We start from the raw sequence: 11,758 nt of genomic DNA, 5'->3' as shown, positions 1-11,758 counted from the left end.
GTTTTCATTTGTTTGGTTTTTAAGCATTTCTGATGTATGCAGCTCAGAGCCTTGTACGTTGCAGATTTACCTTCTTTATGCAAACATTTCTAAAAAGGATGCTCACTCTGAGGGAAATAGGTGAAGTTTCCTTTGAAGTGAACATCAAAGGCATCTTCCCTTCCAGTGAAGGAGGCTCAAATATCTCTCAGGCGATTACTAATATTTCTACATTTGGAACCTGCCCTTTTCTAAAGCATCGAATGGTCAGATTCTCGCTAGATACTAAAATGGTGACAGGATGAGAATAAAAATGACAGAAACCTTTTCATTGTACAGGTAAAGTAAACCTATACAGGGTAAAGGGGGATAGCTGTAGGTTTCCAGAGGTTTGGTTTCACATGTATGTATTTTTTTTTTTCTTTTTTTTAAATTGTGGTGGTTAGCTTTTGCAAACACGGAACTGCGGCGATCCTGCTTTACATCGACCAACCGGGGAGCCTCAAGGATAGTGATTCTGAAAATGTGGTCTTCCAATGAGCAGCACCGGCACCCCCCACCCCCACCCCGGGAACGTCCTAGAAATGCAAAATTATGAAGTCAACCTAGCCCCGTTGAATCAGAAACTCTGAGTTGAGCCCAGTAATCAGTGTTTAACAAGCCCTGCGGTGATTGTGATGTTTGATAAGGTTTGAGAATCTCTGCTTCAGTAAATCTGACCAATCAGAAATTAAACTAGTCTTTTAATTTTGCTCCCTCCAGAATGAGAAATAGAAGTTCTGAAAAATTGGATTCTGTTTTTGCTTGCTTTTAAGGGAGGGCGGAGGGGGGGGAGGGTGGCGGGGGTGGGTGGGTGGGTAGCTGGAGCCTGGAGCTGCTTACTCCATCATCTTGCTGCCATAACTTTGCTAGCTACTTGCAGAATATAATAAAAAGCTGCAAGGAGTACGGGGGATAGAAATAGATATATTGATAGACATGCAGACTAAGTATGTAGATTACAGCAGTACAAGTATATAACTTTGTTAATGATAGGTCTTTCTGCTCTTTGCTACTGATACAACACTGCTGGCAGCCAAATTTTTTGTGACATCCTAAAGTTAGCGCTAATTAGGATGCTATGCAATATTAGTAAACTGGAATGGGGATATTCATATGTATCAGTTATCTATTGCTGCATGTCAAATTATCCTCCATATTAGCAGCTAAAACAACACACATTTATTATATCATTTTTTCTGTGAATCAGGAATAAGGTCATTCATGGCTTAGCTAGGTTATCTGCTTTAGGGTCTGTCACAAAGCTGCTATCAAGGTGTTAGCCAGGGCTGTGGTCTCATCTAATGGCTTGAGTGGGGAAGGATCTGCTTCCAAGCTCACTTACATGGGCTGTTGAGGAGATTCAGCTCCTAGAGGGCTACTGAGCTGAGGGTCTCAGTTCCTCCCCAGTGGTTGACTGCAGGCCACCCTTAGTTCTTTGCCATTTGGGCCTCTCCACCTTGCTTTAGCAGAGCATGCACATGAAATGAGTCAGCCAAAGAACATAAAGATATCAGAAGTCACAGTGTTTTACAACCTAATATTTAGAAGTGACATCCATCACTTTGCCATACATTATTTGTTAGAAGCAAGTCACTAGGGCCAGCTTACACATAAGGGTGTGAATACCAGAAAGCAGAGATCATTGGTAGCCATGTTAGGAGCCACTTAACACATTGTGAAAGGCTAGAACTCCTCCTCACATGCCACTCCTCCCCACTTCATGTATGTGTGTGTCCATGCCAAAAGTGTTAGCACTTCCTATTATAAAGGGCATTCAAATGGGAAACTCAAGGGGAATGTTAACAAGATAACAGCAACCTATCCATATCCATAGGTGAAACCTTTGAGCTGACATGTGGGCACTTAAGGAATTAACAGAGCCCATAAACATTTGATTCTCCAACAAATAAAGTAAATGTTCCTCTAACGATGGATTTAAAGAAGGATGTAGTGCTGGAAAAGCCCCAAGTCTGGCAAATATGACTGATCAATCCCTAAGGCAAGCTCAAATACCAACATCTGTAGAAAGTGGACAACAGAAGTAGAGCAATCATCTGTAAGAAAATTCCTTCCTAGGCCACTCTCAGGTATGGACCTAAGGACACTGGCTGATCAAAGAGTTTATTCCACTGTCATAAAGTTGAATCAACAGAGTGAAGGTCATGAGTTTCACTAGTCTTATCACTTTATTTAGTATTCCTGTTTTGAAGAAGATGGTATATGCCCTGGACTAATGTCTCTATATGTTTGCTATTTACATATTTTTCCTCCCAACATTGCTATTTGTGCTTGGAGTATTTGGTGGATTTTTCATGTTTCTTAGGCTGAATAGCTGGAGGAGGCTATGTAGTAAATAGATCCAGAAATACAGATATGGAAATATATATATATATATGTCTCCTAGAGACTCTGGATTTATGGATTATTAAGAGTGAGCTTAAATTTTACATCTGTTTATGTGCACATTACACGCTAACAGGGAGATTGTAAAGGACACGTTTGGGTTTTTCTGTACAGCACCCCACCTCAATCCATTTTGTATAGTATGACCCTGGCCGCAGTAGATTGGCCTTATATTAATTCCAGTGAGGCAAGTTCTGAAATATTTTCACTTGGAAAAGAATCATTTAAGCCTGAGGACAAATTGTATTTTTCTCTTTTCCTGATCCTCATGTAAATTTATCCTGAATGCTTGTTTTAATTTCATTGGCCTGAATTTTTATCCAGCCATAGCCTCGAAGAGCCAAGAGAAAGCATTATTTAGATTAGATTGGCCCTTATAACTAATTGAAATTACTATTCCAGAGGGAAAATCATTGTTTTTTCTGCATTTAAAAAAACTTCTTTATTGAGGTATAATTTGCATGCCATAAATGTCACTCACTTTAAGTGTAAAATTCAGTGAATTTTAGTAAATTTATAGAGTTGTGTAATCATTACCACAGTCCAATTTTAGAACATTTCTATGACCTCCAAAAGATCCTTATGCTCGTTTGCAGTCACACAGCTATGACCTTTTTTTTTTTAATGCAGTTTTATTGAGATATATTCACACAACATACAGTCCTTCAAAGTGCACAATCAGTTGTTCATAGTTGTACATTGATCACCATAATCAATCTCTGAACTTTTCATTACTCCAAAAAATAAAATAAAAATTAGAATAAAAAAGAACATCCAAAACATTCCATTCCCCACCTCCCCTCATTGTTCATTTACTTTTTCTCACACTCATTCCTTGTTTTTCTTAACTTTATCAAAAAATTTAAAAACAAGCACTAAAAAAACATTTCAAAACCAAAACAAAGGACTAAGAAAAAACATATAACCTAAAATAACTACATTGCTTCCAACATGTTCCTACCCTACCCCAAGAAAAATAGACTATAACTCAACAAAGGAATAAGAAAAACAAATAACCTAAATAACTACATTTCTGCAAACTTGTTTCTACCACAACCCCCAGAAATTAACAAACCATAGTTGTTCCTGAGCATTCCCAGAACATTGTTTACCTTCCATAATTTATCTGTTATTAGATTATCGTTCCCCCCTCACTATTTGCTGTCTTTCGCTAGGTCCCCTACATTCCACAGTATAAACCATTTATTTTACTTTTTTCCCAGTGTTCACATTAGTGGTAACAAACAGTATCTCTCTTTTTGTCCCTGGCTTATTTCGCTCAGCACTGTCTTTTTTTTTTTTTTTTTTTTAATCTTCATTTTATTGAGATATATTCACATACCACGCAGTCATACAAAACAAATCGTACTTTCGATTGTTTACAGTACCATTACATAGTGGTACATTCATCACCCAGATCAATCCCTGACACCTTCATTAGCACACACACAAAAATAACAAGAATAATAATTAGAGTGAAAAAGAGCAATTGAAGTAAAAAAGAACACTGGGTACCTTTGTCTGTTTGTTTCCTTCCCCTATTTTTCTACTCATCCATCCATAAACTAGACAAAGTGGAGTGTGGTCCTTATGGCTTTCCCAATCCCACTGTCACCCCTCATAAGCTACATTTTTTTTTTTAATCTTCATTTTATTGAGATATATTCACATACCATGCAGTCATACAAAACAAATCGTACTTTCGATTGTTTACAGTACCATTACATAGTTGTACATTCATCACCTAAATCAATCCCTGACACCTTCATTAGCACACACACAAAAATAACAAGAATAATAATTAGAGTGAAAAAGAGCAATTGAAGTAAAAAAGAACACTGGGTACCTTTGTCTGTTTGTTTGTTTGTTTCCTTCCCCTATTTTTTTTTTTTTTTTTTTTTTTTTAAATCATCATTTTATTGAGATATATTCACATACCACGCAGTCATACAAAACAAATTGTACTTTCGATTGTTTACAGTACCATTACATAGTTGTACATTCATCACCTAAATCAATCCCTGACACCTTCATTAGCACACACACAAAAATAACAAGAATAATAATTAGAGTGAAAAAGAGCAATTGAAGTAAAAAAGAACACTGGGTACCTTTGTCTGTTTGTTTCCTTCCCCTACTTTTCTACACATCCATCCATAAACTAGACAAAGTGGTGTTTGGTCCTTATGGCTTTCCCGATCCCATTGTCACCCCTCATAAGCTACATTTTTATACAACTGTCTTTGAGATTCATGGGTTCTGGGTTGTAGTTTGATAGTTTCAGGTATCCACCACCAGCTACCCCAATTCTTTAGAACCTAAAAAGGGTTGTCTAAAGTGTGCATAAGAGTGCCCACCAGAGTGACCTCTCGGCTCCTTTTGGAATCTCTCTGCCACTGAAGCTTATTTCATTTCCTTTCACATCCCCCTTTTGGTCAAGAAGATGTTCTCCGTCCCACGATGCCAGGTCTACATTCCTCCCCGGGAGTCATATTCCACGTTGCCAGGGAGATTCACTCCCCTGGGTTCTATGACCTTTTTTAAGGAAAAATTTTTAATTAGAGAAATCCATTTCTGGTATTTTGCATAATGGCAACATTAGCAAACCAGAACAACTGGTGTGATTTGAAATGTTTACTTTTTCAGTAAAAAGCTTTCAGTGAGTCATCTGGACAGTTAGTAATGCAGCTTACAAATAAATAAAGCTTAAACAAGAGTTTTAAAGTCTCTTTTTTAAGAAGCAAAACCATAGAACTACTGAGAAAGGGGAGCAGTGATGTTTTAAATACATCACAAACTTGAGGCAGGAACCCTACAACAAAGAGGATGTAAATAATCGACCATCTATAAGAAAGTGACTAACAGTCATCTAGCACAAAATACCTATAGCCAGCAAAATGCCCACTAAGGGCTTCTCTCATAATATCATTATAAATCCTCAGCAGGAGTGCCTCAATACAAGGATGTCGAGGATATGCTGAGAACCACTAGGCCTACCTAACCAGAAAATCCAGCCATAAAAATGGGCTGCCAACATACATCAAAGGAGAACTCACTGCCTACAGATTAGATGAGCACTATTCAACCCACATGCCTGAGGACTCTGCATTGGCATTGGCAGATGAGCTTTCTTGAATGGAGCATTCCCAAGAGGAGAAGCAAATGCTGACAGTTTGTTCAGTAGGAAGGGTGCGGGTGTCTGAGCTTGTACCTCGACTTACCAGGCCTGGGCCAGGGGACCTGATATCACCCCCTGGGGAGGGTAGTAGGTACGGGCGTGAGTGCCATCTGCAGCCCCCCCGAGCCTGGGGAGCGAGGTCAAGGCAGCTCCCTTTTCCTCACCCAAAATGTCACTGGCAGGGGAGGCTTGCCGGAGGAAACCGCCTTTCTCCCAACTGCCCTTTCCCCACTTCCTTATCTTACCCACACACTCCCTGGTGCCAAGGCCACTCCTGCCACCGCCAGCGCGCATGCACCGTGGCCAGAACTACCCCCGCCCCGCTGCAACGGTTCCGGCGTTCTCTCAGAACCAATCCTAGCCCCTCTCCCTTCAGTATTGCCATTTAAGGCTACTTCACCTCCTTTCCAGCCCTGCCCTTCTTACCAGCCTATATAACCTGTAATCACCCCTGAATAAATCTCTTTGGCGCATACTCCTACTGGATGAAGAGTGTCTTGTCCCTATCGCCGCCCTCCTTGCACGCCTCTCGCGAGGACCCTGGCCACGTCCTCCGCCTCGCCCTCGCCTCCGGGAAAGAGCCCCCGCCGCCGGTACCCCTTGAGCAGCCCCGAGAGCTGAGGGCTCGGCTACCGGCCGCCTCTCCCCCTAGAAGTAGTAACCGCGACCGCAACTGGTGCCCCGTGTGAGGAACGTCTCCACACAACAGTTCAGCAGGTCGATCGCTCGCCCGGACGCCTCTCCAGCTTCCCGTTTCCTCGCCTGCAAGGTAGGGCCGCCTCTCCTTCGCCGCTTCTGGAGCCGTGGGAGGTTCCCTGCTCCGAAGCCGCTCATCCCTTCCCCCACGCTCTCTTCATCCAGTAGGAACTCCTCCCTTCCCCTACGCTCTCTTCGTCCTTTTGTATGCGCACTTCTATGACCCCCGTTCCTCCTAACACTCTCCCTCTTCCCCTCCATTACTTTGCTGTAGTTCTTTGTATTTTTATTTCTTCATTTGGTGCTGTGTGCCTCTTTGCAACCGCCCCCCCTGACTGCTCCCGTTGCCAAAGGGCACTGCTTTCTGCTCTCGCCGTCTCCTTCGGCCTTGCAGCCACAGCTTATCTCATTCTCTCTGCTCGGTAATCAACTCCTCCTCCTCCTCCCTGCCAGCCGGCCGGCCCGGCTCGGGAGCAAACCCCCCTCCTCCCCCCTCAGCTATGGGTAATCGTATATCTACATGTCAGGCACCTCAAGTTCGTGCTCTAGCGGGTCTCCTAGACACGCATCGCTGTAAAGTGTCTGTTCGGCAGCTGCAAGTATACTGGGACCTCCTGCTGCCCTTTAACCCATGGCTCACCACTTGCCATCTCTGGGACCCTGTTACTTATGATCGTCTTATTGATCGAGTCACTAATGCCATGGAACATGAGAGCAAGCGCTTCCCTCCCGGCTTGCTCCCCACCTTGATAACCATCCGCTCCTGCCTTCAAGGCTCCCTCCCCCCTGATCGAGGCCTCGTTAAATCCAAGGAGGCCCTATCAACCCAGCCAACAGACTCAGATAGCGATACTAATTCAAATCATGACTCAGACACGGAGTCCTTAGTCGAGCAGATTAACAACGCGCTCGAGGTGACTCCCAAAAAGCAAAATAACACTGCGCCACGCCAAGATGGCGAACTTCCTCCTTCTTCTTCCATCGAGGGGAGGAAATGCTCCGGCGATGACATCAGCCCTAAGCTGGGCCGGAAACCGCATATGCTTTACCCAGCCCTTCCACAGGGCGGAGTTAGTCCACCATCTTATGCCTTGGGCCCCACCCTTTCACAGGGCGGGGCTGATCCACCATCTTGTGTCTTAGCCACGCCCACCACGCCGCCATCTTGCGACGCTTGGGGCCTCCCACTCCCACCTCCCCCCTTCGGCGAGCTCCCCCTCGGAGCCGCTACCGGCAGCTGCCGCCGCTCCTCCCACCCTGCCGACTAACAACCCCTGGCTGCCTTCTACACCTCAAGGCAACCCTTGGGGCAACGCTCCCCCTATCCCCACTCCCGCGCCAAGTCCTCTGCAAGCGCGTCCTCCTTTCTCTCGTGCTTTTCGTTGCTTTCCTCTTAACCTTGCCCCCACCCCACAGAAACCGTATGACTGGTATCCCATTGACTCAGATACTATCAAGCAGCTTCGCAGGGCCGTCAAGGAGGACGGGTTAGGTAGCCCATACGCTTCCCAAATACTGCAGGATCTCGGCATGGACTATTGCATCCCCCAAGACTGGGCCTCGCTTGCCCGTTCCATTCTTAACCCCGGTCAGTTTGTTGACTGGCGTGCTCACTTCCAGGCAGAAGCAGCTCAGCAAAGTGAGCAAGACGCAGCCCTTGGAGTCTATCATCCCCCTGAAGCCTATTTGGGCACTGGAGCATTTCTAAATGCGTCTGCTTATATTAATGTCCCTGCTACCTTCTGGACTGTCCTCAGAGGCATTGCCTTACACGCGTTTGCCAATTGCCCTGCCTGTCGGCCTAATAAATTCACCAAGCTCTTCCAGGAGCCGAGTAAGCCTTTCACCACCTCTGTCTCCAGAGTCGAAGAAACCTGCGCTCAAAAGGTAAGTAATCCCCAGGCCCAATATTACATGTGCCTATCCTCAAATCCTGGAAAATCGTACTGTAATTCCCCCAACGAGTACTACTGTGCATATTGGGGGTGTGAAACATTAACCACTAATTGGAAGCCTCCTGTTCCTGATCATTACCTTACCCTAAAGTGGGCCCCTACAGGGTGCAAACTCCCTACTGTTAACTGGCTCGGCCAAGAAAGTAAGGGATCCTGCACACATCTTAATCTTACAGTGCAGCTCCCCACTAATCCCTCCTGGTTACTCGGTCAAACTTGAGGCTTCAAAATCTATGAAAAAGGAACCGACCGAGGATCACTTATTCTTATAAAAAAGGAGGCTGTAAGCCAACCATACCAAAATACTGCTTTAAAAACACCCTCTGGCATAGGTCCCAACCAAGTCATTAACCCCCTTTTTCCACAGCTCTCCAGCCGCACCTCAGCTCCAACCAGCCGCACCTCAGCTACAAACAACGCATCGCCAACCCCACCACCCCAACCTTTTCTGCCCCCTTCTTGTTATTCCTCTCCCCTCCTCAGCCTCATCCAAGCCGCCTTTGCCTCAATAAACTCCTCCAACCCCAATTTTACCTCATCCTGCTGGCTCTGCCTCTCCACCTCTTCCTCACTATACGAGCCCGTTGCCTCCAACCTCTCCTTTTCAGAAAGCACAAAAAACAGCCCCTTGGAATGCAATTGGAATACCTCTGCCGTCCCCCTGACCTTTCATTCAGTCTCCTATACGGGAAAGTGCGTCCGCCCTCGCTCCAGTAACTCTCCCGACCTCACTGCCTGTGCCAGCTACTCATTTCCCAGCAGCTCGGCAAAATTTCTCATTCCTCATAACTCCTCCCAATGGCTCTGCTCCTCTACAGGACTTACCCCCTGTCTCAGCACGAATGTCATCAATGAATATAAAGAAACTTGCCTCCTAATTGTCCTTATCCCTAGGGTCTTATACCACAGCGAAGAAGACTTCTTCCTCCGTCTGGAAAAAACTGCGGCTCCTGCCCCACTGCAAAAGCGAGAGCCCATCACCGTCCTTACAATTGCCTCCCTCCTAGGTCTTGCCGGCGCTGGCACCGGAATCGCTGCACTAGCCAGTCAAGACTCCGCCCTAACTCACCTCAGGGCGGCTGTTGACGAAGACATTCATCACTTACAAAACGCTATTCACCATCTAAAAAATTCTGTCAATTCCCTCTCTGAGGTAGTGCTCCAAAACCGCCGAGGTCTTGACCTTCTCCTCCTCAAAGAAGGAGGCCTCTGCGCCGCCCTAGGAGAAGAGTGCTGTGTTTATGCCAACTCCACAGGTCTCGTCGAGGACAGCCTGAAAAGGGTCCGAGAAGGACTGGAAAAGCGTAAAAGAGATCGTGAAGCCACCAGTTATTGGTCCAGTTTTTTCACTCCCATTCTCCCATACATCCTTCCTTTTCTTGGCCCCCTATTAATAATTATTCTAGCTCTCATCTTAGGACCCTACCTCATCCGCAAAATTGTCCAGCTTGTAAGAAAACAAACAGATGCCATTTTTTCCTCGTTCGTGCAAATCCAGTATCAGCGACTCGCCACCTCTGACGCCCCCCACTCCAAGATGACAGCCAACCCTCCGCGACCTCAACGCCACCGGTCGACTCGCCAACCGCGAGGCCCTTCTCAATCACCTGAACATCGCTCTCACCTCGAGTTCCAGCTTCTCTGAACCCCTGAACTTTAAACCCCTCACCTTCGCCCAGCCCGCTGCAGCGAAGCCATTGTCAAGCGCCCGGGCACCACACCAACACTGAGCTCCAGCCTCGCTGAGCCACCGTCAACCCCTTTTTCCCTTCCCTGACCTCCCCCTTCCCTCACCCTTAGCGGACCTCTCCGGTAAAGCCTCTTCCTCTAATTAGAAAAGAAAGGGGAATTGCGGGTGTCTGAGCTTGTACCTCGACTTACCAGGCCTGGGCCAGGGGACCTGATATCACCCCCTGGGGAGGGTAGTAGGTACGGGCGTGAGTGCCCTCTGCAGCCCCCCCCGAGCCTGGGGAGCGAGGTCAAGGCAGCTCCCTTTTCCTCACCCAAAATGTCACTGGCAGGGGAGGCTTGCCGGAGGAAACCGCCTTTCTCCCAACTGCCCTTTCCCCACTTCCTTATCTTACCCACACACTCCCTGGTGCCAAGGCCACTCCTGCCACCGCCAGCGCGCATGCACCGTGGCCAGAACTACCCCCGCCCCGCTGCAACGGTTCCGGCGTTCTCTCAGAACCAATCCTAGCCCCTCTCCCTTCAGTATTGCCATTTAAGGCTACTTCACCTCCTTTCCAGCCCTGCCCTTCTTACCAGCCTATATAACCTGTAATCACCCCTGAATAAATCTCTTTGGCGCATACTCCTACTGGATGAAGAGTGTCTTGTCCCTATCGCCGCCCTCCTTGCACGCCTCTCGCCGAGGACCCTGGCCACGTCCTCCGCCTCGCCCTCGCCTCCGGGAAAGAGCCCCCGCCGCCGGTACCCCTTGAGCAGCCCCGAGAGCTGAGGGCTCGGCTACCGGCCGCCTCTCCCCCTAGAAGTAGTAACCGCGACCGCAGAAGGGGTTCCCCAACAGTCACATTCCTCCTGAGGCCATCTAGATGGATTCCAGAATTCAGATGCTGCCAGACAGGAGTGAGACAGGCACTTACAAGTTGTTCCCTCCCGCTGTGAATAGAGCTCTGCTCCTGGGCTGGATGCTACCTGGCAAGCTCCTTTAAATTCCTGAATCAAGTTGTAGAAGCTGTACAGTGGACAGAGCAAGGATATGTCCAACTCTTGGAGGCCAACCATCTCATTGCAGAGCAGCACAGCTTTCAGGTTGGGAGGCTTGGAGTAACCTTGTGGCCTGCTCCCTGTTGCTCCATGACCCACTCTCTGGCACCCTATGTGGCTCACCTCACCCTGAATGAAAGATGTGTGTGCACAGCCACTCCAGCTGCTGCCAGCCCCACATTCCTGCCCAATAATGAGTTGAACAGCCTGCTGAGGCTCTTGGGAGTGAGTGGGGGTGCAGCCTGTCCACCTGCAGCTCCCGAACCCTGACTTGGCCACCAGTTCCTGCCATCCCCTGGGGCACTGACCCACTCACTGAACAGCAATGCAGACCTCTCTGCCTTCTTTTGAGTGAATTATTTTTCAGCATTTCATTTTATCTTCTCTTGCTATACTTGTTTGAGTAGTTTTTGGTGGTGTGATGAAGATTACTATTTTTTTTTAACATATCATAGTCTATCCGAGTAATATTATACTGTTTTATGAGTAAGAACAGTGTAAGACTCTTAGAAGAGTAGAGTTCTATCTGCCCCCCTTCTACACTTTGTGCTATTGTTGTCATGTGCTTTACTTCTACATATGCTATGAACCCCATAAAATGTTATTTTTTCCTCTTTATCTTGACTTTCAGCAGTTTGAGTCTGATGTACCTAGGTTTTTTTTGTTTTTTAAATTTATCTTGCTGGAGTTTGCTAAGATTCCTGGATGTGTGGGTTGATATCTTTCAACAATTTTGGAAAATTCTTAGCTACTATTTCTTCAAATATTTCTTCTA

This window comes from Choloepus didactylus, chromosome 6 (genome assembly GCF_015220235.1).
Source record: "Choloepus didactylus isolate mChoDid1 chromosome 6, mChoDid1.pri, whole genome shotgun sequence".
Lineage (NCBI taxonomy): Eukaryota > Metazoa > Chordata > Mammalia > Pilosa > Megalonychidae > Choloepus > Choloepus didactylus.
This window is presented reverse-complemented; position numbering follows the sequence as displayed.